This window comes from Coregonus lavaretus, assembly GCF_964263955.1.
Source record: "Coregonus lavaretus genome assembly, chromosome: 34".
NCBI lineage: Eukaryota > Metazoa > Chordata > Actinopteri > Salmoniformes > Salmonidae > Coregonus > Coregonus lavaretus.
The window spans coordinates 14,229,839-14,257,743 of record NC_140021.1 but is presented as its reverse complement, the minus strand read 5'-3'; the positions used below and the strand labels follow the sequence as shown (position 1 = coordinate 14,257,743).

At 43.7% G+C, this 27,905-nt stretch overlaps 1 pseudogene across 1 annotated transcript in view; it reads left to right on the top strand.

The window, feature by feature from the left end:
* The first annotated feature begins 15,180 nt into the window (after positions 1-15,180).
* Positions 15,181-27,905, top strand: part of LOC311109294 (catenin delta-2-like) — a 235,212-nt pseudogene continuing 222,487 nt past the window's right edge. The window contains exon 1 of the transcript in view: positions 15,181-15,315. The product of the transcript in view is annotated as a catenin delta-2-like (transcript). The remainder of the gene's footprint in view (positions 15,316-27,905) is intronic.

Sequence of the window (27,905 nt, the reverse complement as noted above, 5' to 3'; positions counted from 1 at the left end):
AGACGTAGGGAGGTTAAAGTCACCCAGAACTGTGAGGGGTGAGCCATCCTCAGGAAAGGAACTTATCAAGGCGTCAAGCTCATTGATGAACTCTCCAAGGGAACCTGGAGGGCGATAAATTACAAGGATGTTAAGCTTAATTGGGCTAGTATCTGTGACAGCATGGAATTCAAATGAGGAGATAGACAGATGGGTCATGGGAAAGAGAGAATGTCCACTTGGGAGAGATGAGGATTCCTGTGCCACCGCCGCGCTGACCAGATGCTCTCGGGGTATGCGAGAACACATGGTCAGACGAGGAAAGAGCAGTAGGAGTAGCAGTATTTTCTGTGGTAATCCATGTTTCCGTCAGCGCCAAGAAGTCGAGGGACTGGAGGGTAGCATAGGCTGAGATTAACTCTGCCTTGTTGGCCGCAGAACGGCAGTTCCAGAGGCTGCCAGAGACCTGGAATTCCACGTGGGTCGAGCGCGCAGGGACCACCAGATTAGAGTGGCAACAGCCATGTGGTGTCAAGCGTTTGTATGGCCTGTGCAGAGAGGAGAGAACAGGGATAGACAGACACATAGTTGACAGGCTACAGAAAAAGGCTACAATAATGCAAAGGAGATCGGAATGAAATGAACTAAACATCTGGGAAAGCGAGAGAGCGGGGCCTCCCTCACTTATGTTTCACTGAAACACTCAAATATAACTCTCCCAACTTCCACTTTAGTAATTATAATTGTTGTACACTACAGCGGTTCAATGTTTTCTAGGAATAGACTCTAACTTAGTTTATTCAGCTAGCTAACTTGGTACAGTATTCTTCCGTGAAAACCGCCCAGGGCACCGAATCCTATGACGCCATAGCCAACTAGCATGCCAGCCTCCAATAACACGGTTTAGCACCAATACTCGGTTACAACAAACCACCAGTGTGTTAACACGCCAAGCAGATCATTCGTGTCCGTGTTTACACAAGGTTAGACACGGACACAAATGATTTGCTTGGCGTGTTAACACACTGGTGAACACATGTTATACAGCTTGTTACCTGTATAAAAGACACCTGTCCACAGAAGCAATCAATCAATCAGATTCCAAACTCTCCACCATGGCCAAGACCAAAGAGCTCTCCAAGGATGTCAGGGACAAGATTGTAGACCTACACAAGGCTGGAATGGGCTACAAGACCATCGCCAAGCAGCTTGGTGAGAAGGTGACAACAGTTGGTGCGATTATTCGCAAATGGAAGAAACACAAAAGAACAGTCAATCTCCCTCGGCCTGGGACTCCATGCAAGATCTCACCTCGTGGAGTTGCAATGATCATGAGAACGGTGAGGAATCAGCCCAGAACTACATGGGAGGATCTTGTCAATGATCTCAAGGCAGCTGGGACCATAGTCACCAAGAAAACAATTGGTAACACACTACGCCGTGAAGGACTGAAATCCTGCAGCGCCCGCAAGGTCCCCCTGCTCAAGAAAGCACATATACAGGCCCGTCTGAAGTTTTCCAATGAACATCTGAATGATTCAGAGGAGAATTGGGTGAAAGTGTTGTGGTCAGATGAGACCAAAATCGAGCTCTTTGGCATCAACTCAACTCGCCGTGTTTGGAGGAGGAGGAATGCTGCCTATGACCCCAAGAACACCATCCCCACCGTCAAACATGGAGGTGGAAACATTATGCTTTGGGGGTGTTTTTCTGCTAAGGGGACAGGACAACTTCACCACATCAAAGGGACGATGGACGGGGCCATGTACCATCAAATCTTGGGTGAGAACCTCCTTCCCTCAGCCAGGGCATTGAAAATGGGTCATGGATGGGTATTCCAGCATGACAATGACCCAAAACACACGTTCAAGGCAACAAAGGAGTGGCTCAAGAAGAAGTACATTAAGGTCCTGGAGTGGCCTAGCCAGTCTCCAGACCTTAATCCCATAGAAAATCTGTGGAGGGAGCTGAAGGTTTGAGTTGCCAAACGTCAGCCTCAAAACCTTAATGACTTGGAGAAGATCTGCAAAGAGGAGTGGGACAAAATCCCTCCTGAGATGTGTGCAAACCTGGTGGCCAACTACAAGAAATGTCTGACCTCTGTGATTGCCAACAAGGGTTTTGCCACCAAGCACTAAGTCATGCTTTGCAGAGGGGTCAAATACATATTTCCCTCATTAAAATGCAAATCAATTTATAAAATTTTTGACATGCGTTTTTCTGGATTTTTTTGTTGGTATTCTGTCTCTCACTGTTCAAATAAACCTACCATTAAAATTATATACTGATCATGTCTTTGTCAGTGGGCAAACGTACAAAATCAGCAGGGGATCAAATACTTTTTTTCCCTCACTGTAAATGGGTCCTTCCGGACAAGTCAGTTAAAATTACACATACTTGAGACCCGTGACAATCGCACCAGAGCTGACCAACACCGTGACATTATTTAGAATTCTGGATCTGAACTCGCTCGAGACCCGGATTCGGGTACAGATGGATCCGTGAAGACTGCCAGTGTTTGTGCGCATGCATGTGTGTCAGTGTAAGCATGTGATTGTGTGTGTGTGTTGCTGCTAACTGAATTGTATGCATTATTCAGAGTTTGATATTAGACATTACGGGGGAGTAAATTGGAGGCATCAATCAAAGCAGACAGTTATATGTGCAGGACTTCTGAGCAGAATGTTGGAAAACAAAACACACTTCTCAGAATCAAGACACCAGGCTGATTGGATATTGAAATCAGTTTGGGAAATTACAGATTATTTCTTCATTTTCTAAATTTAACCTAATTTGAATGACATTAGGGATATTATCTATATGCTTAGGGACGATTCTCTTTTCAGTGTCACACACACACGCACACACACACACACACACACACACACACACACACACACACACACACACACACACACACACACATACACACACACAAACACACATACATACAGTACGTAGCGGACATGAGTTGGCCATGGTCACGTGATGAGGTAGCCCCGCCTGCAAACTTCAAAAGCAGTGTCTGCCTTCGGCACAAGAGTTAATTACCTAACGGTCTAACCGTTCTAAGATGTTGGTTGCTCCCGTGGGAGACTCAGGTTCATATCCCGCGTGTTATACATACACACACGTTTCATAGGTAAAACTTAATTAAATTGCCATATGTAAATTATTTCTGTGATAGTTTAACAAGCAAGGACTTGATGAGATCCTGAAACATTTAAGCAGTCTGGGAAACCAGACTAAGAATCAGAAAATCAGAATTAATGAACAGAATCGCATGAATCAATTAAAAATGTAAAATTTCACATTTCTGAAGGACATAACTACCTCTGAAGTCACATTGGTAAATATAAAGTCAATATAAACAGCAGTGTGTGTGTGTGTGTGTGTGTGTTTGTTTGCACGCTTGGCTCATCTGTATGCCTCGCATGGTTCCAAACAGAAAATTTAATTCTTTGAATGATGGCTCGTGTAATCAGAAGAGTCAAATATTTATGAATACCCACAGTTGGTGGGATAATTTTTGTAAACATTTGTCTTTGAAATTTGATAGTGTAATACTCTCTTACGGACCAAATGAGCTGAGTGAAAGAGACAGAAAATGAAGCTTTAGCGAGTCTGTAGTCTTTCTTATGAAGTCTATTTAAATTGCCGTACACTAGCTGTGTGTTGATCATGGCTGTGTGCCAAGGCAGAATAGAATGTTCTCACCATCCAGTCCTTGGTTACAATAGCTTCTCAGGAATAATTAACTCTCGGAATCCATCACCTTCCCATTAGAAAACAAAAGACTTTGGAACTGTGGAGTTTCTTTTGTTGCAACATTTCTGTTTTATCCTCATTTATCATAATGAAATAACATGATTTTGACCCGATACTTTCATTCAAATGGTTCATCCACTTTCCCCTCTCCGTTCCCTAAGTGTCAGTGTCAGTTTCCCCCAGGTTGGAACATCCTATTACAGGTCTGAACGGGGTCTTTGTTGAGATCATCAGTGTGACAGGGACACAGTGTTTTAAATCAGCTGTGTGTGTATCGGTGTGTGTGTGGGCTCACTTCTCTGTCCAAGGTTATTTTACCTTTTTAAGGGTGTGTGTGCGAATGCAGTGGCACATTGTTTGTTTGTATTTGTGCAGTGCTAGCTGTGTATGTATATGTGTACGTGCTCATGCAGTAGAGCAATGTTTGTGGGTAGTGTCAGAGTTCCAGAGTTTTGATAGCTAGAACCTCTCTAAAGAGTTGTACAGAAGGGAGGTCAAACACAATGATCCACTTACTGAATGGTGCTTTCTCTCCCATTAGTATGGCAAAGCATGAACAGTTAGAGAGGAGAGCTGACATTGATGGGAAGAGTGGCTCTAGCAGTGATGGCGAATGCAGAGCACTTGAGTTTGAAGAATTTCACTATTGTCCACACAACTATGTGGGAGAAGGAAGGTTTGATTTTCTACAAGGTTCGACTTTCTACTGAATAGCAAGCCATTAACCTTGACAACTTCTCACCCACGCAGAGTAGGATGAAGTTGCCTGTAGATACTGATCCAAGGTCATTTTTGTCTTCTACCTCTTAATCGTCAGTGTTAGGGTTGGTTGAGGGTAAGCTGATCCTAGATCTGTGCCAAGGAAAGCTACTACCTGTAGCTCACACAGAATCAGTTTTTCCTTCCCCAAATCTGTAACCTTAACCATTAGGGGGGGAGTCAAACTGATCTGGGATCGTTGTCTTACAACAACTTCTACCTAGTATTCTCTAAAGCTATTTTCTTCCCCCATGCTTCTAGAATCCATTCTGAAAACCTGGATTGCACTTAAAAACCTTTTAAACCATGTTAGCTGTGAAATATTTCAGCATGGCCATTCACCCAGAGAGTGATTGTTGATGCTTTTGATTGTTGCGTGCAGGAAATCTGACCTCCCACATAACCGTAGCTAACTGGAGAAACCAGGAAATGCTCCCACTCACACCATGACAAGGCTGGGCTCCATGCCAACTCAATCCAGTCAATTGAGTGGAGATGCAATGAAATTCCAAGAATTAACTGAAAAGCGCAATTATTTTTCAATTAGGATTTTTCCATTGCTGAACAGACATTTTAATAAGAGAAAGACGGATAAAAAGAGAGTGAGAGAAAGAACAGGAAGCACAGAAAGTATCTGCACTCTCATAGCTGGCCCTTCAAATGTGCACTATCTGCAGTGTGGGAAAAATAATGACATTGCACTGTCTTTCCTTTCTATCCCCATCACACTGCATTAATAAGGTCTGGGATTGGAATTCAATTTGAATCCTCCAATTAGAATGTCCTGTGACTTTTCCCATGAGGGATTGGCTAATGACTAGCCAATCAGAAGCACTGATGGAGAGTATCCCAGAGGGGTTTCAGGAAGAGAGCTGGAGAGCTGAGAGAACGAGGGAGGAATCTCTGAGTGAAAAGAGGGGGGAGAATATGGAGGATTATAGCGACAGGACAAAGATTCATAGTGTGAGAGAAAGAGAGAGATGGAAAGCGAAAGGGAGGGTGAGAGAAAGGAAGAGATGCGATTTTGTGTTCCTGTCATGGAAGAGAGGGAGTGTGAGGAGAGAATGAGGGAGCAGAGGGATGTGGGAGGAGAGAGGAGGATGTAACAGAGGCAACAGGGCATGGAGCTGGACAGGAGGGTTAGGAGAGAGAGAGATGCGCATCACTGCACCTGGGCTGGGACACACACAGTGTTTGTGTGTGTGTGTGTGGAGAAGGGGAAGGTAGAGATTGGGGGTTAAGGTGTGTGTGTGTGGATCAGGGTGCGACATGCTCCTGTATCTCTGACAACCTGACACCAGCCACAGACGTGTGTGCGTTTGGACTGCCAAGGCCTGCTGCCTCACTGCAGAGATACTTTGTACTGTCAGGCCAATGGACCTGACTGCCCTCTACCCTTACCCCTCATCCTCACTACCTCACGCCCTCTCCCATCAGTCCTCTCCCTAGATGTAGAAAACACTGTCAACATCTCAAGTCTAACCTCCTCAGGCCTCACCTGAACCTCCCACCTGGGTGTCAGGTCTCCACACCAACAGACAGGTGATGGAGAAGATAGATAGAAAATAACTGAATCCACCAGTGCATGCTTAGCTAAGGCTCTGCAGGAAATATTAGTTTAATTTGCCTGAATGAAAACGCTTACCTTCCCAGTTATGAGTTAAACTCTGTCCTCTGCTGTTTGTCATTTGTTGTCTTTCCTAAGCTAACTTCAGAAGACGGAGATTATTGAAGTAGACATTTTAACTGTGAGGAGAGGGAACAAGGAAAAGTATTCTGAAAGAGGTTTCTGTTTACTGTTTCACTCTCCGCCGGGGTAATTCTGTAAACGTTGAGCTCCTCCCTCTCCTTGTCTCTCCCTCCCTCTCTCTCTCTCCCTCTCTTTACCTGTCCTCTCTCTACCTCTCTCTCTCTCTCTCTGTCAGTATGGGAGTATGGGAGGCTTTGTTGGAGCTTTTCCTGTCTTATCTTAAACAGAGAAATGTAATGTCAGGCCTTCAGTTCCCCAGACAAACAGGATATGGCACAAATCTCGAAACTCGCCTCAATTAAATGTGTCCCCAATGGCTCAAAAGCCTCTAAGCCCTGGTCCTCGTTACAGTATAGCAGTAGAGACAGTGTCCCTTCAACACAGACTTAGTGGCACCCACACAAATAGCCCTGGAGAAAGTTTTTGTCACATTTGACACTGTGCTCACTGCTCAATCTGACTCTAGGAAATCCACGATCACGCTGAATCCCCTGCTGAATTTGCGGGGCACCACAGATACCTAACTTTCTGCAGTCACCCAGCACAAGCAGCTCTGCATCATTCAGGTGATGGTGGTGAAAACAGTGATAGTGCTCAACAGAAACTAAAACTCCAACCTTAAAGCTGGAATCCTTAATGGTGAAACAGCCATGTCTGTTTGCGAAATTACAACAACAAAGAAGTTACTGCAGTCAATGAACACTATTTTTTCCCCCTCCGACATCATTGCACACGGAATAGAAGAGCACAATATGTACTGCAATGTTTTTTTTACCATGCTGCTCCTCAGCTCGGCAACAAAAACAAGAACAATGATGGTGAGGCGGCCAGTTGAGCTGTTTCCCCCTACTGCAGATTCCATCTTTAACAGAAACCCAGGCGGGGTCTGTAGGCGCTCCCCTTAGCTAGGCCGTCAGACCTGTTAATTACTTGCTAATTGGCCTCACCTGAGAGTTCTGCTTCCTTCTCTGAAACTCTGTGGGAAGTCTAGACACCTGCAAGGTACCCTGCTCCCACTACAGGTGGTGCGTGTGTGTGTGTGTGTGTGTATTTTTATGTGTGTGTATTCATGTGCTGACTAGACTAATGCAATCTAAACTGCCCGCTAACATTAAGCTTAACCGAGAGTACACCTGGACACTAGATTTGCTCAAAGTCTTTGTCCAGAAAGTGAGTATTGAGTCAGTTTTGATTAGAGAAACTGGGGCTCTTTCCCAATGGCACCCTCCCTATTCCATATAGTGTACTAAAAAGTATAGGGAATATGATGCCATTAGGGATGCACCCTGGCACATATACAGTGCCTTCAGAAAGTATTCATACCCCTTGACTTATTCCATATTTTGTTGTGTTACAGCCTGAATTCAAAATGGATTAAATACAATTCTCTCACCCATCTACACACAATACCCCATAATGACAAAGTGAAAACATGTCTTTAGAAATGTAGCAAATTATTTCTAATAATATCCTATTGAAAATGAAATACATAAATATTTAATTTATGTAAGTATTCACACCCCTGAGTCAATACTCTGTAGAAGCACCTTTGGCAGCGATTACAGCTGTGAGTCTTACTGGGTAAATCTCTAAGCACTTTCCACACCTGGATTGTGCAACATTTGGCCATTCATCTTTTCAAAATGTATTGCTGCACAACCATTTTCAGGTCTTGCCATAGACTTTCAAGTAGATTTAAGTCAAAACTGTAACACGGCCACTCAGGAACATTCACTGTCTTCTTGGTAAGCAACTCCAGTGTAGATTTTGCCTTGTGTTTTAGGTTATTGTCCTGCTGAAAGGTGGATTCATCTCCCAGTGTCTGGTGGAAAGCAGACTGAACCAGGTTTTCCTCTAGGATTTTGCCTGTGCTTAGCTCCATTCCTTTTCTTTTTTATCCTCAAAAACACCTCAGTCCTTAAAGATTACAGGAATACCCATAACATGATGCAGCCACCACTATGCTTGAAAATATGGAGAGTGGTACTCAGTAATGTGTTGTATTGGATTTGCCCCAAACGTAACACTTTGTATTCAGGACAAAAAGTGAATTGCTTTGCTGCATTTTTTTGAGTATTACTTTAGTGCCTTATTATAAAACAGGTTGCATGTTTTGGAATATTTTTATTCTGTAATTTTAGGTTAGTATTGTGGAGTAACTGCAATATTGTTGATCTATCCTCAGTTTTCTCCAATCACAGCCATTAAACTCTATAACTGTTTTAAAGTCAACATTGGCCTCATGGTGAAATCCCTGAGCGGTTTCTTTCCTCTCCCGCAAGTGAGTTAGGAAGGACGTCTGTATCTTTGTAGTGACTGGGTGTATTGATTCACCATCCAAAGTGTAATTAATAACTTCACCATGCTCACAGGGATATTCAATGTCTTTTTTTACACATCTACCAATAGGTGCCCTTCTTATGAGGCATTGGAAAACCTCCCTGGTCTTTGTGGTTGAATCTGTGTTTGAAATTCAATCAATCAAATGTATTTATAAAGCCCTTTTTACATCAGCAGATGTCACAAAGTACTATACAGAAACCCAGCCTAAAACCCCAAACAGCAAGCAATGCAGATGTAGAAGCACGGTGGCTAGGAAAAACTCCCTAGAAAGGCAGGAACCTAGGAAGAAACCTAGAGAGTAACCAGTCTCTGAGGGGTGGCCAGTCCTCTTCTGGCTGGGCCGGATGGAGATTATAAGAGTACATGGCCATTAAGGCCAGATTGTTCTTCAATATGTTAAAACGTTCATAGATGACCAGCAGGGTCAAATAATAATCACAGTGGTTGTAGAAGGTGCAACAGGTAAGTACCTCAGGAGTAAATGTCAGTTGGCTTTTCATAGCTAAATTCACTGCTCGACTGAGGGACCTTAAAGATAATTGTATTTTTGGTATACAGAGATGAGATAGTAATTCAAAAATCATGTTAAACACTATTATTGCACACAGTGAGTCCATGCAACTTATTATGTGACTTGTTAAGCACATTGTTACTCCTGAACTTAGTTAGGCTTGCCATGAAAAAGGGGTTGAATACTTATTGACTCAAGACAGTTTAGCTTTTCTTATTTAATACATTTGTAAAAATTCAAAAAAACATTATTGTATTTTTCTAATTCTTTGACATTATGGGGTATTGTATGTAAGCCAGTGTCAAAAAAATCTCAATTTAATCCATTTTAAATTTGGCCTGTAACAAAACACAATGTGGAAAAAGTCAATGGGTGTGAATACTTTCTGAAGGCACTGTAGCTACGTAGACTACATGCATCTCTGCACTCAGAGACTCACTCACAGATACACTTTCCAGCTTTAAGCACTGCTTTTTAATCAGTGTTCCGTACTGGTAAAGGATTGAGACAAATCACCCAGCCTTATAAGCACTGATCTCCAATCAGCAGTATGCCCTTGTGTTATGGTAATCAGGGCTAGCATTAGCATGCAGTGGTTGCTATAGGAAAGCCAAGCCTAATCATATTGCAGTCACTCCTGGCCTTGAGGAGATAAGAAAAAAATGCCCTCTGAATTATGAAATGTGGGTGAAACTTGGCTTTAGGTGTCAGTGGTGTCAGTGGTGATTAGGATACATCAGCCTTGGTTTAGCTCTGATTCTGGATCAGTCTGTAGTGATTAAGAGGCCTTCAGCTGTGTTCAGCTGTGTCAAGCCTCAAATGTTCATCACAGTAGCCAGGTTTAGATCTAACCACGCTTCCCATTCATGGATTCTCTTTACTGACCAACCTCCAGCTGGGATAAGCCTCAGTGCGTGTGTGTCAGGGTTGTGCTCAATTCAGAATTGAGCACCTAAAATTGAATACCTAAAATTCCAATTCAATTCTTGAATTTGAATTTAAATTGAAGTAGTAATTAGGATACAGAATTGCAATTAGAATTAGAATTAATGGAAATAAATGGAATTCAATTAAATGTAATCCAAATGACTCTTCTATTCTATATTAGGTGTAGTCTATACAAATATCCATCTTGTACATAAAACATAAAATATGTCGTTATATACATGCATATATAATATTGATAAAACAATAGATTTTCATGACAAACTCTTAAAATTAATGATCAAGGAAAACCTGAATGTGAATATTGTAATTTAACAGACACTCTTATCCAGAGCGACTTACAGGAGCAATTAGGGTTAAGTGCCTTGCTCAAGGGCACATTAACAGATTTTTCAACTAGTCAGCTTGGGGATTCGAACCAGTGACCTTTTGGTTACTAGCACAATGCACTTAACCGCTAGGCTACCTGCCTGATTTAATTAATCACTTACATTTTGTTCAATATGAGGAAAATATAAATTTCCCAGAATGCACTAGTTAAACCTCAAGTTGACCATAAAGACTTAAAAAAGAAGCCAAACAAATTAAATGGTTGGTGGAAATATTATTGGCTATTCGAAGCACTAAGGTTAAAAGAGTATATGAATATTGTTTCCAGTGAAAAGTTACATATTCTTTGGTATCTGGAAGTGTGACCTGTCAGCTTCAATGAAACTCTGATGTTCTATGACTGAGTGGAATTTCATTGAATTGCACTGAATTAAATTCTACTTCCTGTCACTCAAATAAAAATTCAACATCCTGTGGGGTGTGGCCAATTCGAATTTCAACTCATGAATTGAATGGGAGTCACTTCAAAAATTCTGAATTGAGCACAACCCTGGTGTGCATGTGTGTGCTTGCGTGTGTGAGTGTGTATGTGCGCATATGTGTGTGTAACTAGACACATCATAGTGTATCTCTCATAGCCAAATTGCTGTTAAATATTGAGCCTTTCCAGATGGAATTGAGCTAAATACATAATTGCTTTTCTGTGTAAATACACAAGCAAGTCATGCATTATAACATTTCAAAAGCTTTTGGCTTTGAAATGTCTCTCAATAATATTAACAGCCAGGTCATTGAAGTTGAAATGTGACATCTTTCCATATCCTGAGGACTTCGGGAAATGCCTTCAAAACCGGCCACTAGTGGGCACCAGTGAGCGCTATTACCATTAAGTAGGCTTTGCTAGGGTGTTGTGGTGGTGGTGGTGGATGGGTGTAATCCGAAGGTTGTGTGTTCGATCCCAGTCGTGGACACTGGTTTTAACCCTAACCTTAACCATTCGGAATGAGTACCTAAACTTCATGTTTTAACCATATCCCAAACCTTAATCCTTACCTTAACCATTCAGAATGAGTACTTAAACTTAACCCTTACCTTAACCATTCGGAATGAGTACCTAAACTTAACCCTTACCTTAACCATTCAGAATGAGTACCTAAACTTAACCCTTAACTTAACCATTCAGAATGAGTAACTAAACTTAACCCTTACCTTAACCATTCAGAATGAGTACCTAAACTTAACCCTAACCTTAACCATTCAGAATGAGTACCTAAACTTAACACTTACCTTAACCATTCAGAATGAGTACCTAAACTTAACCCTTACCTTAACCATTCAGAATGAGTACCTAAACTTAACCCTTACCATACCCATTCGGAATGAGTACCTAAACTTAACCCTTACCTTAACCATTCAGAATGAGTACCTAAACTTAACCATTCAGAATGAGTAACTAAACTTAACCCTTACCTTAACCATTCAGAATGAGTACCTAAACTTAACCCTAACCTTAACCATTCAGAATGAGAACCTAAACTTAACCCTAACCTTAACCATTCAGAATGAGTACCTAAACTTAACCCTAACCTTAACCATTCAGAATGAGTTCCTAAACGTAACTCTAACCTTAACCATTCAGAATGAGTACCTAAACTTAACCCTAACCTTAACCATTCAGAATGAGTACCTAAACTTAACCCGTAACTTAGAATTTTGACGTTTGTAGAAATGGAACGATACAGAGCAGCAGGAGCATCAAAAACACTTTGAAATGTGATGTTTGGAGCGACTTCAAAATGTGACGTTTGGAGAAACGTGGATGAACATCTCAAACGAGGTTGTCTCTCTCTCTCTCTCTCTCTCTCTCTCTCTCTCTCTCTCTCTCGCTCTCTCTCTCTCTCTCTCTCTCTCTCTCTCTCTCTCTCTCTCTCTCTCTCTCTCTCTCTCTCTCTCTCTCTCTCTCTCTCTCTCTCTCTCTCTCTCTGTGTGTGTGTGTGTGTGAGACTGTGGTGGTGGTGACTGACTGACTGAGAGGAACAGACATGGTCTCGGTCTCATCGTTAGTTAATTACCAAGCAGTGATAAGCAGCCGTCACTTTATAATGAGTATGCCAGGCAGGGACCCCTGTTTAGATACGGACACATCAACACACACACTGTCAAGATGACTGTGTGTGTCTCTCTGTGTGTGTGTGTTCAGACACTAATCAATGTCAACTAACAGGGTGTTGTGTTCAACTAATCACCACAAGTGTCCCCCTCTCTCTTTGTCTTTCTCTCTGTTTCTCTCTCTCTCTCTCTTTCTGTGTCTCTCTATCTCTCATTTTCTCTGCGTCTGTCTCTAGATGTCAAGTTAAGGCCATATTCCTATCCATCTGTTGTGTAGGTTATGCTGAGAAATGTATAGGCCTCAATCCCAATTCAGTGACTGGCATCATTACCTGATACTGAGTCAATATTTCCCATTGATTTAGGACTAATGGCTATAGATTTGTTCTATTGCACACAGTACATTGTGTTTCACAGCCTTTGTCATGTGAACTGAGGCATACAGAGGTTTCTGTGTTTGTGTGTGAGACAAGTGACATCAGTGACATAATGACTGCTATGTGTATATGTGAAATTAACCTAAATGATTTTCTCACATGTGTGTGTGCTTGTGTGTGTGTATGTCACTGTCTCTCTCTGGCCCAGTAAAAGAACAGAGAGAGGAACCAGTCTGGCAGGGATCTTCCCCCCACCCCTGTCTGTTCTAACACTGATGCTGCCTGGACACAGTTCCCACGGTGATGTGATTTGGCTACCATGGTGGAGCCAGTCACACTGCTGAAGGTTAAACATGTTGAAGGACGAGAGAGACTGAGAGTGCAGGGGAGAGAGAGAGAGAAGTAACAGTTTTACCTCTTAAACCTGCCAGTGTCAGCCTGCACACTGGGTGTCTGTATCTGTGTGCACAGTTTGTGTGTATGTACAGTATTGTACCAATTTGTACAGAAGCAGATACTGTATGTTTTACATTTACATTTTAGTCATTTAGCAGACGCTCTTATCCAGAGCGACTTACAGGAGCAATTAGGGTTAAGTGCCTTGCTCAAGGGCACATCGACAGATTTTTCACCTAGTCGGCTCAGGGATTAGAACCAGCGACCTTTCAGTTACTGGCACAACGCTCTTAACCACTAAGCTAAGGTTATCAGTGAATATCACGAAGCACCATCCATATCTACTGAGAGAGAGAGAGAGAGAGAGAGAGAGGGGTAGAGAGAGGGAGATAGAGGGACAGAGTGGCCTAGAGAGAAAGAGAGGGGGTAGAGAGATAGAGAGGGGGTAGAGAGAGGGGGATAGAGGGACAGAGTGGCCTAAAGAGAAAGAGAGGGGGTAGAGAGAGGGGGGTAGAGAGATAGAGAGGGGGTAGAGAGAGGGGGTTAGAGAGATAGAGAGGGGGTAGAGAGAGGGGGATAGAGGGACAGAGTGGCCTAGAGAGAAAGAGAGGGGGTAGAGAGAGGGGGGTAGAGAGATAGAGAGGGGGTAGAGAGAGGGGGGTAGAGAGATAGAGAGGGGGTAGAGAGAGGGGGGTAGAGGGACAGAGAGGGGGTAGAGAGAGGGGGATAGAGGGACAGAGTGGCCTAGAGAGAAAGAGAGGGGGTAGAGAGATAGAGAGGGGGTAGAGAGATAGAGAGGGGGTAGAGAGAGGGGGGTAGAGAGAGGGGGATAGAGGGACAGAGTGGCCTAGAGAGAAAGAGAGGGGGTAGAGAGATAGAGAGGGGGTAGAGAGAGGGGGATAGAGGGACAGAGTGGCCTAGAGAGAAAGAGAGGGGGTAGAGAGATAGAGAGGGGGTAGAGAGAGGGGGATAGAGGGACAGAGTGGCCTAGAGAGAAAGAGAGGGGGTAGACAGAGGGGGGTAGAGAGATAGAGAAAGTTTGATTAATTTGACTGTACTTGTCTGAGTGGGAGGCTAGGAGAGGAGTCACAAAAAGTCAATGGCCTGGGAAATGTGTCTCTGTGTATGTGTGTTTTTTTCTTCAGATCTTTGATGGTAATGTCCTGGTAATCTAGAAGGGGCAGAAAGAGGGAGGGAGAGCGGGACACGCACACACAAACACACACACACAGGTACCTCTTAAAACACCTCCTCACAGTAAAAGGTTTACTGCTTGAACGTGCCAGTGCCAGCCTGCCGATTGACGGTTAGCCCTCTCAGAGCGCCTGGTGATGTTCAAGAGCGAGACGCTGTACAAAGGCGTTGCACTGAATTAGCAGTGAGTTCTCTCTCGCTCTCTCATCTGTTTCACTCTCTCATCTCTCTCTCGCTCTCTCTCTCTTTCTCTCTCAGGATAGGCTGACAGACTGCTCACACTGCAGGTTATATAAGCCAGCTAACACTCTGAAGTGTGAGCGAGGGAGCTCCAGCAACATTGGAAAGGCCAGTATAATCTGACGTGATTTGATTTCACTCCCTAAACTCTCAGAATCTCAAATGAACCCCTAGTGTCTAACTTTTAATGAAGGCTGCAAGGCCCTAACATGTTGGATGTTTGATATTTAAATAATATTTTTCTACTCATGTCCCTATTATGTGATGTTTGTATAGTAATGATGATATCATTGCTTTTGTGTAGGAGGTATACTACCTGTATTACTATTTAATGATAATAATATTGTTTATAGTAGGGATTTCAGGTGATGCATTTATTACTATATTGTGATGATGATATTGTTACTGTATAATTATATTATTATTGTTCTGTAGCAGGTATACTATGTAACGTGATATTGATGTTATCTATAGGAGGTATGCCGGTGCCAGACCAGCCATCAGAGCAGGAGAAGGGAGCCAGTCTGCTGAGTCCAGGTCTACCATCATCTAACGGAGACGGATCAGACGGGACAGAGACCACCTCCGCTATCCTGGCCTCCGTCAAAGAACAGGTAGGCCTGACTGTGTGTGTATATTATTTGTGTCAATATCAGCTGTCAGCATGGGACTTAAACACACTCTTCTAAGTTATTTAATCAAAAACACACATCTTCACTTCAAAGTGATTTGTAGTAGAACCTGACACTGAAGCAGAGATGAGTATTCTAGTCCTATGCAGTGGGTTCAGTGTTTTAGAAGTCAAGGATGAATGCGTAGTAGGGGAATCAGGAGGTAATGGGGAGACATTATGTAGATGATGAGAGGAAAGCTGCAGCCAAGTAGACCGCATTGAATAAGACATTAAAACAAATCACCGCAACCACTCAACAGGGAACCTTCTATCTAGATACATTATTGAAAAGAGACACAGGAACGTGTGCGTATGTGTGTGTGTGTCTGTGTGTGCAGTTTATGTGTGTGTGTGTACAGTCACACAGTTGTGTGTGTGTATATACAGTGGGGAAAACAAATATTTAGTCAGCCACCAATTGTGCAAGTTCTCCCACTTAAAAAGATGAGAGAGGCCTGTAATTTTCATCATAGGTACACGTCAACTATGACAGACAAAATGAGAAGAAAAAAATCCAGAAAATCACATTGTAGGATTTTTAATGAATTTATTTGCAAATTATGGTGGAAAATAAGTATTTGGTCAATAACTAAAGTTTCTCAATACTTTGTTATATACCCTTTGTTGGCAATGACACAAGTCAAACGTTTTCTGTAAGTTTTCACAAGGTTTTCACACACTGTTGCTGGTATTTGGGCCCATTCCTCCATTCAGATCTCCTCTAGAGCAGTGATGTTTTGGGGCTGTCGCTGGGCAACACGGACTTTCAACTCCCTCCAAAGATTTTCTATGGGGTTGAGATCTGGAGACTGGCTAGGCCACTCCAGGACCTTGAAATGCTTCTTACGAAGCCACTCCTTCGTTGCCCGGGCGGTGTGTTTGGGATCATTGTCATGCTGAAAGACCCAGCCACGTTTCATCTTCAATGCCCTTGCTGATGGAAGGAGGTTTTCACTCAAAATCTCACGATACATGGCCCCATTCATTCTTTCCTTTACACGGATCAGTCGTCCTGGTCCCGTTGCAGAAAAACAGCCCCAAAGCATGATGTTTCCACCCCCATGCTTCACAGTAGGTATGGTGTTCTTTGGATGCAACTCAGCATTCTTTGTCCTCCAAACACGACGAGTTGAGTTTTTACCAAAAAGTTCTATTTTGGTTTCATCTGACCATATGACATTCTCCCAATCCTCTTCTGGATCATCCAAATGCACTCTAGCAAACTTCAGACGGGCCTGGACATGTACTGGCTTAAGCAGGGGGACACGTCTGGCACTGCAGGATTTGAGTCCCTGGCGGCGTAGTGTGTTACTGATGGTAGGCTTTGTTACTTTGGTCCCAGCTCTCTGCAGGTCATTCACTAGGTCCCCCCGTGTGGTTCTGGGATTTTTGCTCACCGTTCTTGTGATCATTTTGACCCCACGGGGTGAGATCTTGCGTGGAGCCCCAGATCGAGGGAGATTATCAGTGGTCTTGTATGTCTTCCACTTCCTAATAATTGCTCCCAGAGTTGATTTCTTCAAACCAAGCTGCTTACCTATTGCAGATTCAGTCTTCCCAGCCTGGTGCAGGTCTACAATTTTGTTTCTGGTGTCCTTTGACAGCTCTTTGGTCTTGGCCATAGTGGAGTTTGGAGTGTGACTGTTTGAGGTTGTGGACAGGTGTCTTTTATACTGATAACATGTTCAAACAGGTGCCATTAATACAGGTAACGAGTGGAGGACAGAGGAGCCTCTTAAAGAAGAAGTTACAGGTCTGTGAGAGCCAGAAATCTTGCTTGTTTGTAGGTGACCAAATGAAATCTTGCTTGTTTGTAGGTGACCAAATACTTATTTTCCACCATAATTTGCAAATAAATTCATAAAAAATCCTACAATGTGATTTTCTGGATTATTTTTTCTCAATTTGTCTGTCATAGTTGACGTGTAACTATGATGAAAATTACAGGCCTCCCTCATCTTTTTAAGTGGGAGAACTTCCACAATTGGTGGCTGACTAAATACTTCCCCCCCCCACTGTATATATATATATATATATATATATATATATATATATATATATATATATATATATATATATATATATATATATATATATACACACTGAGTGTACAAAACATTAAGAACACCTGCTTTTTCCATGACATAGACTGACCAGGTGAATCCAGATGAAAGCTATGATCCCTTATTGATGTCACTTAAATCCACTTCAATCAGTGTACATGAAGGGGAGGAGACAGGTTAAAGAAGGATTTTTAAGCCTTGAGACAATTGAGACATGGATTGTGTATGTGTGCCATTCAGAGGGTGAATGGGCAAGACAACAGATTGAAGTGCCTTTGAACTGGTTATGGTAGTAGGTGCCAGGTGCACCGGTTTGTGTAAAGAACTGCAATGCTGCTGGGTTTTTCACGCTCAACAGTTTCCAAAGGACATCCAGACAACTGTGGGAAGCATTGGAGTCAACATGGGCCAGCATCCCTGTGGAACGCCTACGAGTCCATGCCCAGACGAATTGAGGCTGTTCTGAGGGCAAAAATAATTATAAATGTTTTGTACACTCAGTGTATGTGTTTGTTTACAGTACTGTACTAGTTTGTGCAGAAGCAGAGAGAAAGAGACTTAAAATCAATGGCCTGAGAAATGGACGTCTCTGTGTGTGTGTTTGCACGCCTGTGTGTGTTGTAGTCAGTATACACTATATGACAAAAGTATGTGGACACCTGCTCGTCGAACATCTCATTCTAAATTCATGGCCATTAATATGGAGTTGTTCCACCCTTTGCTGCTTTAACAGCCTCCACTGTTCTGGGAAGGCTTTCCACTAGATGTTGAAACATTGCTGCGGGGACTTGCTTCCATTCAGCCACAAGAGCATTAGTGAGGTCGGGCACTGATGTTGGGCGATTAGGCCTGGCTCGCAGTCGGTGTTCCAATACTTCCCAAAGGTGTTCAATGGGGTTGAGGTCAGACAAGTTCTTCCACATTGATCTCGACAAACCCTTTCAGTATGGACCTCGCTTTATGCACGGTGGCATTGTCATGCTAAAATAGAAAAGGTCCTTCCCCAAACTCTTGCCACAAAGTTGGAAGCACAGAATCGTCTAGAATGTCATTGTATGCTGTAGCGTTAAGATTTCCCTTCACTGGAACTAAGGGGCCTAGCCCAAACCATGGAAAACAGCCCCAGACCATTATTCCTCCTACACCAAACTTTACAGTTGGTACTATGTATTCGGGCAGGTAGCGTTCTCCTGGCATCTGCCAAACCCAGATTCGTCCGTCGGACTGCCAGATGGTGAAGCGTGATTCATCACTCCAGAGAGTCCAATGGCGGTGAGCTTTACACCACTCCAGCCGACACTTGGCATTGTGCATGGTGATATTAGGCTTGTGTGCGGCTGCTCAGCCATGGAAACCCATTTCATGACGCTCCAGACGAACAGTTCTTGTGCTGACGTTGCTTCCAGAGGCACTTTGGAACTCAGTAGTGAGTGTTGCAACCGAGGACAGACGATTTGTACGTCTACCTTTGACTCATTTCTCTCTGCCTCCTTCTTTCCACTCCTCTCCTCTTTTGACCTCACCCTCTCACCGTCCCCCCCTACTCACAAGGCAGGCAATACGCTTGACCTCATCTTTACTAGATGCTGTTCTTCTATTAATGTCACTGCAACTCCCCTCCAAGTCTCCGACCACTACTTTGTATCCTTTTCTCTCTCGCTCTACTCCAACACTACTCACTCTGCCCCTACTCAGATGGTAATGCTCCGTCGCAACCTTCGCTCTCTCTCTCCTGCTACTCTCTCCTCTTCCATCCTATCATCTCTTCCCTCTGCTCAATCCTTCTCCCTCCAATCTCCTGATTCTGCCTCCTCAACCCTCCTCCCTTTCTGCATCCTTTGACTCTCAATGTCCCCTATCCTCCCGGCCGGCTCGGTCCTCCCCTCCTGCTCCGTGGCTTGACGACTCATTGCGAGCTCACAGAACAGGGCTCCGGGCAGCCGAGCGGAAATTTAGGAAAACTAGACTCCCTGCGGACCTGGCATCTTTTCACTCCCTCCTCTCTACATTTTCTTCCTCTGTTTCTGCTGCTAAAGCCACTTTCTACCACTCTAAATTCCAAGAATCTGCCTCTAACCCTAGGAAGCTCTTTGCCACCTTCTCCTCCCTGCTGAATCCCCCCCCCCCCCTTCTCCCTCTCTGTGGATGACTTCGTCAACCATTTTGAAAAGAAGGTTGACGACATCCGATCCTCGTTTGTTAAGTCAAATGACACCGCTGGTCCTGCTCACACTGCCCTACCCTATGCTTTGACTTCTTTCTCCCCTCTCTCTCCAGATGAAATCTTGCGACTTGTGACGGCCAGCCGCCCAACAACCTGCCCGCTTGACCCTATCCCCTCCTCTCTTCTCCAGACCATTTCCGGAGACCTTCTCCCTTACCTCACCTCGCTCATCAACTCATCCTTGACCGCTGGCTATGTCCCTTCCGTCTTCAAGAGAGCGAGAGTTGCACCCCTTCTCAAAAAACCTACACTCGATCCCTCCGATGTCAACAACTACAGACCGGTATCCCTGAATTCTTTTCTCTCCAAAACTCTTGAGCGTGCCGTCTTTAGCCAACTCTCTTGCTATCTCTCTCAGAATGACCTTCTTGATCCAAACCGGTCAGGTTTCAAGACTGGTCATTCAACTGAGACTGCTCTTCTCTGTGTCACAGAGGCTCTCCGCACTGCTAAAGCTAACTCTCTCTCCTCTGCTCTCGTCCTTCTAGACCTATCTGCTGCCTTTGATACTGTGAACCATCAGATCCTCCTCTCCACCCTCTCTGAGTTGGGCATCTCCGGCGCGGCTCACTCTTGGATTGCATCCTACCTGACAGGTCGCTCCTACCAGGTGGCGTGGCGAGAATCTGTCTCCGCACCACGTGCTCTCATCACTGGTGTCCCCCAGGGCTCAGTTCTAGGCCCTCTCCTATTCTCGCTATACACCAAGTCACTTGGCTCTGTCATATCCTCACATGGCCTCTCCTATCATTGCTACGCAGACGACACACAATTAATCTTCTCCCTTCTGATAACCAGGTGGCGATTCGCATCTCTGCATGTCTGGCAGACATATCAGTGTGGATGACGGATCACCACCTCAAGCTGAACCTCAGCAAGACGGAGCTGCTCTTCCTCCCGGGGAGGGACTGCCCGTTCCATGATCTCGCCATCACGGTTGTGTCCATGATCTCGCTCCGTTGTGTCCTCCTCCCAGAGTGCAAGGAGCCTTGGCGTGACCCTGGACAGCACCCTGTCGTTCTCCGCTGACATCAAGGCGGTGACCCGATCCTGTAGGTTCATGCTCTACAACATTCGCAGAGTACGACCCTGCTTTACACAGGAAGCGGCACAGGTCCTAATCCAGGCACTTGTCATCTCCCGTCTGGATTACTGCAACTCGTTGTTGGCTGGGCTCCCTGCTTGTGCCATTAAACTCCTACAACTCATCCAGAACGCCGCAGCCCGTCAGTTGTTCAACCTTCCCAAGTTCTCTCACGTCACCCCGCTCCTCCGCACACTCCACTGGCTTCCAGTTGAAGCTCGCATCTGCTACAAGACCATGGTGCTTGCCTACGGAGCTGTGAGGGGAACGGCACCTCCGTACCTTCAGGCTCTAATCAGTCCCTACACCCAAACGAGGGCATTGCGTTCATCCACCTCTGGCCTGCTGGCCCCCCTACCTCTGCGGAAGCACAGTTCCCGCTCAGCCCAGTCAAAACTGTTCACTGCTCTGGCACCCCAATGGTGGAACAAGCTCCCTCACGACGCCAGGACAGCGGAGTCACTCACCACCTTCCGGAGACACTTGAAACCCCACCTCTTTAAGGAATACCTGGGATAGGATAAAGTAATCCTTCTACCCCCCCTTACCCCACCCCCCCCCCAAAGAAATTATAATAATAATAATAATAATAATAATTGTAAAGTGGTTGTCCTACTGGCTATCATAAGGTGAATGCACCAATTTGTAAGTCGCTCTGGATAAATGTACTCGCTACGCACTTCAGCACTCGGCGGTCCCCCGTTCTGTGAATTTGTGTGGCTTACCACTTCGCGGCTGAGCCATTGTTGCTCCTAGATGTTTCCACTACTTTTCACAATAACAGCACTTACAGTTGACCGGGGAAGCTCTAACAGGGGCAGAAAGTTTACAAACTGACTTGTTGGAAAGGTGGCATCCTATGACGGTGCCACGTTAAAAGTCACTGAGCTCTTCAGTAAGGCCATTCTACTGCCAATGTTTGTCTATAGAGATTGCATGGCTGTGTGCTCGATTTTATACACCTGTCAGCAACGGGTGTGGCTGAAATAGCCGAATCCACTATTGAATGTGTGTTCATATACTTTTGGTGATGTAGTGTAGCTCCCCTCACAATCCATTAAAAGTACAATGTTCCTCTGCCTCCACAATCTAAAGGGATTCTTTCAGGTAACACATTCCTTTGAGACCCATTGATTGAATTGGGAGAGATGTTTGGTCCTTGAACAATGGTTTGTCTGATGGAACATTGATTCACCTTGGATCACGGTCTGTCACACGGTCTGTCACAAATCCTTTCACATTTGAATTTATTTTTTATAGGTCTGACATTTTAATTTCCATATGTAGCCTATCGGTCAAGGACGAACTGAATTGGAAAGACAGAGAGAGAGAGAGAGTAGAGAGTGTGTGTGTGTGTGTAGGGGGAGATCGATGTATGTATGATGCTGCGATCAAAGACAGATCAGATCTAAACACAGACACACACTGCTCTTTCCTCTGTGTGTGTGTGTGTGTGTCTTCAGCTCTTTGGTGGTAATGTCCTGGTAACCTAGCAGGCGCAGTCCCTCTGTGGCTATCCTACATGCTAAACACATGGCTATCACCATGGTGACCATTCCAGAGAGAGGACACACCTGGCTGTTAGCTTCGGTTAGCAGGGAGGTGTGTTTGTGTGTGTACCCCCCCTCCCCACACAACATACTTTGTCTACTTGTTATCGTTGAGGTGACCAGCTGTGTGTTCTGACTGTCAGACAACCAATTATACAGCTTGCTATTAGATAATTATACTCACTGGAACACCCTACTCCCACCCACTCTCTCTGTCTCAGCCCCTCCTCCTTTCCCTCCTAAGGTGCTCCTTGCCGTGGCTCCTCCTTTCCCTCCTACAGTGCTCCTTGCCGTGGCTCCTCCTTTCCCTCCTACAGTGCTCCTTGCCGTGGCTCCTCCTTTCCCTCCTACAGTGCTCCTTGCCGTGGCTCCTCCTTTCCCTCCTACAGTGCTCCTTGCCGTGGCTCCTCCTTTCCCTCCTACAGTGCTCCTTGCCGTGACTCTTTCTGTGAATCATTGTTCTCTCCTTTCCCTTCTCTGTTCACAATGCTAACTTTCTACCTGTGATTTCCTCTGTAGGGGCATTTTCACGTCACACATTACCACAGAGCCAGTGGGTCACGTCGGTTCAGACAGTACTTTTACAGAAAAATATTATAATATATTTAATATGCCATTTAGCAGACGCTTTTTTCCAAAGCAAATTACAGTAATGCGTCCATAAATGTTGGTATTGGTGGCCCTTGCGGGAATCGAACCCACGATGACTCTACATCTAATCCCATGTGTTTCTGTCTGTGATGAGGCAGGTTCACGTTGCCATGCTCACTACAACAGCACAATTACTGTAGGGGCCACATCCACATTCGCCAAATTGAAAAATGTATTTTAAATTATTTCAAATAAGTCTAATTTCTCCCTTGCATATACGTATGGAATTCACAATGATGAATGGCTAATCTCTGCGTTTCTTCATGGCTATAGAGTCTATATTATATTATAGACTAATACAGTTGAAACAAATGAGTGGAGCTGCTGCTATCAGACGTGAAGTCATCAGGGACCCGACGGCAGCTCAATATTAATTACTGCTGAGGATTAATTCATGTGACATCGTCATCTTCGTTCGCTCCAATCTACAGTGTAATTGTATGAGATGATCACCTTGATGAGTTCAAACGAGACAGACAGTGAAGTCAAATTAAACGTTAAAATACTGTGATTAGAAATGAGCTATTCACAAATTGCGGGTCGCTTTGCCATGAAACAATTTATAATTGCAGACTAGTGCTGTCAATGTCGAACTCAAACTCTTTTGATGCACTGTTTTGAAATGTTTGATGTTGCTTTCTTTTCCAGAAATGTAAGTGAGTATCTAGCTATATGCTTAGAATATGTGTACCATGGCCATTTATATCAATATCCAGAGATGTTCTATTTCTGGGTTTATTGTAGTCTCTGGGTATTGGTATAAATGGGCATTATACACGTATTCTAAGCATATAGCTAGATTCTAACTCGAATTTGTGGAAAAGAGAGCAAAGAATTGAATTTCAAAACGGTGCATCAAAATGGTTTGAGTTCAACATTGACACCAGTAGTCTGCAATTATAAATAGTTTCATGGTAAAGCGACCTACAATTTGTGAATAACTCATTTCTAATCACAGTATTTTAACATTTAATTAGACTTCACAGTAAACTGAGATTAATTTTTAAAAGTGTAATGTTAATGCAGATGTAATTTTGCTTGATTTTATTTTTAAGAATCTTGAGGGGTGCCAAACCTATCTTTTAGAGTTTTTTTTAAAACTTGTTAAACAAAATATCTTTCTCTATGCGCCACCTATAGTGATTATACACTGAGTGTACATTAAGGACACCTGCTCTTTCCATGACATAGACTGACCAGGTGAATCCAGGTGACAGTTATGATCCCTTATTGATATAACTTAATTAAATCCACTTAAATCAGTGTAGATGAAGGAGAGTTTAAAGAATAATTTTTAAGCCTTGAGACAATCGGGACATGCATTGTGTATGTGTGCCATTTAGAGGGTGAATGGGCAAGACAAAAGATTTAAGTGCCTTTGAACGGTGTATGGTAGTAGGTGCCAGGCACACCGGTTTGTGTCAAGAACTGCAACTCTGCTGGGTTTTTCACGCTCAACAGTTTACCGTGTGTATCAAGAATGGTCCACCACCCAAAGCATATTCAGCCAACTTGACACAACTGTGGGAAGCGTTGGAGTCAACATGGGCCAGCATCCCTGTGGAATGCTTTCAACACCTTGTAGAGTTCATGCCCCGATGAATTGAGGCTGTTCTGAGGGCAAAAGATGAGCAAAAAAGACTGAGCTATATTGAATGCTCAAAATTATATGAATAATAAACCAGGGGCGCAACTTTGGTTTTAGAAGTGGGGGGATTTTAAATATTTGTATTTTTAAGTCGGCTAAACACTCCAAACAGCTTACCCGACTGCTCGGAGGCGTCCCATGGTCCTAAAGCACACCGTTACCTTGTTTTGTATCACATTCCAATGATAAAACTGGGGGGGACAAAAATGCAATTTCAGAATGTCCCCCCTTCCCCAGTGAAAGTTTTGCCCCTGCAATATACTGTAGCTCGATATTTGCAACATTTACAGTTGAAGTCGGAAGTTTACATACACCTTAGCCAAATACATTTAAACTCAGTTTTTCACAATTCCTGACATTTAATCCTAGTAAAAATTCCCTGTTTTAGGTCAGTTAGGATCACAACTTATTTTAAGAATGTGAAATGTCAGAATAATAGTAGAGAGAATTATTTATTTCAGCTTTTATTTCTTTCATCACATTCCCAGTGGGTCAGAAGTTTACATACACTCAATTAGTATTTGGTAGCATTGCCTTTAAATTGTTTAACTTGGGTCAAACGTTTCGGGTAGCCTTCCACAAGCTTCCCACAATAAGTTGGGTGAATTTTGGCCCATTCCTCCTGACAGAGCTGGTGTAACTGAGTCAGGTTTGTAGGCCTCCTTGCTCACACACCGCTTTTTCAGTTCTGCCCACACATTTTCTATAGGATTGAGGTCAGGGCTTTGTGATGGCCACTCCAATACCGTGACTTTGTTGTCCTTTGGAAGTATGCTTGGGGTCATTGACCCATTTGCGACCAAACTTTAACTTCCTGACTGATGCCTTGAGATGTTGCTTCAATATATCCACATAATTTTCCTTCCTCATGATACCAACTATTTTGTGAATTGCACCAGTCCCTCCTGCAGCAAAGCACCCCCACAGCATGATGCTGCCACCCCCGTGCTTATAATATAATATAATATGCCATTTAGCAGACGCTTTTATCCAAAGCGACTTACAGTCATGTGTGCATACATTTTTACGTATGGGTGGTCCCGGGGATCGAACCCACTACCCTAGCATTACAAGCGCCATTCTCTACCAATTGAGCTACAGAGGACCACTGCTTCACGGTTGGGATGGTGTTCTTCGGCTTGCAAGCGTCCCCCTTTTTCCTCCAAACATAACGATGGTCAATATGCCAAACAGTTCTATTTTTGTTTAATCAGACCAGAGGACATTTCTCCAAAAAGTACGATCTTTGTCCCTATGTGCAGTTGCAAACCGTAGTCTGGCTTTTTTATGGCGGTTTTGGAGCAGTGGCTTCTACCTTGCTGAGCGGCCTTTCAGGTTATGTTGATATAGGACTAGTTTTACTGTGGATATAGATACTTTTGTACCTGTTTCCTCCAGCATCTTCACAAGGTCCTTTGCTGTTGTTCTGGGATTGATTTGCACTTTTCGCACCAAAGTACGTTCATCTCTAGGAGACAGAACGGGTCTCCTTCCTGAGCGGTATGACGGCTGCGTGGTCCCATGGTGTTTATACTTGCGTACCAGTATGAAAATCTATGCACTCACTAACTAAGTCGCTCTGGATAAGAGCGTCTGCTAAATGACTAAAATGTAAATGTAAATGTACTATTGTTTGTACAGAAGAACGTGGTACCTTCAGGCATTTGGAAATTGCTCCCAAGGATGAACCAGACTTGTGGAGGTCTACAATTTTTTTTCTGAGGTCTTGGCTGATTTGTTTTGATTTTCCCATGATGTCAAGCAAAGAGGCACTGAGTTTGAAGGTAGGCCTTGAAATACATCCACAGGTACACCTCCAATTGACTCAAAGGATGTCAATTAGCCTATCAGAAGCTTCTAAAGACATGACATCATTTTCTGGAATTTTCCAAGCTGTTTAAAGGCACAGTCAACTTAGTGTATGTAAACTTCTGACCCACTGGAATTGTGATACAGTGAATTATAAGTGAAATAGTCTGTCTGTAAACAATTGTTGGAAAAATTACTTGTGTCATGCACAAAGTAGATGTCCTAACCGACTTGCCAAAACTATAGTTTGTTAACAAGAAATTTGTGGAGTGGTTGAAAAACAAGTTTTAATGACTCAAACCTAAGTGTATGTAAACTTCCGACTTCAACTGTATTTTATGCAGTCTTTTTTGCTCATCTTTATCAAGGGTGCCAATTCACTACAAGTGGCTCATAGAGAGAGAATCAGAATCACCTTTATTCACCAAGTACATTTACACCCACTGTAAATGATATTGTGCTGCTAGTGATAGACAACCTTTAACATTAGAGACAGAACAGTTTCCACACATTAAATACAACTAGGCAGAGTGAGCATAGAGCTATAAGAGAATTAGCAGATTTACAAATATACAGTGGGTATACGGTTGATATACAGTGGGTATACGGTTGATATACAGTGGGTATACGGTTGATATACAGTGGATGTACAAATGTACAGTATCAGTATGAATATATATATATATATATATATATATATATATATATATATATATATATATATATATATATATATAAATACAGAGAGATGAACAGAGTAATGCAGTATAGTGCAGTTATTTAGAGTACAGTTCAGAGATGGCTTGATGTGGTGAGCAGCATAGAGTGCCTCAATGGGCCAGATGGCCGGTTGGTGAAGGCCACAGCCCTGGGGAAAGATTTTTTCAGGTGGCAGTAGGTTTTTGTCATGAGGGACCTGAACCGCCTGACAGAGGTGAATGTTTGGAGGAGGGGGTTGCGAGGGGTTGGCGATGATCTTTCCTGCACGATTCCTTGCCCTGGAGTTGTGCAGGACCTGGATAGAGGGCAGGTGGCAGGCAATGACCCTCTCTACAGATCGGACAATGCGTTGCAGTTTGCCCTTGCAGCGGGCAGACGCAGACCCAAACCAGACTGGGATGAAGGATGTGAGGATGGATTCAACGATTGATGCGTAAAATCGGATCAGGATCGACTGGGAGATTTAGTTTTTTCAGCTGCCGCAAGTAGTACATCCGCTGGTGTGCCTTCTTGGTGACCGTTGTGATGTTGTCCTCCCATTTGAGGTTGTGGGAGATGATGGTCCCCATGAATTTGAATGATTCAGCCGTGCTAACAGCTGAGCCATCAATCTCGAGGGGGAGAGATGGTGGAGAGCGTTTTCTGAAGTCAACCACCATTTCCATGGTTTTGTCTGTGTTGAGTTCCAGGTTATTGTGACTGCACCAGGCCACTAGCTGGTCGACCTCTCCACCGTACATTGACTCATCGCCTTCAGTGATGAGACCGACCAGAGTGGTTTA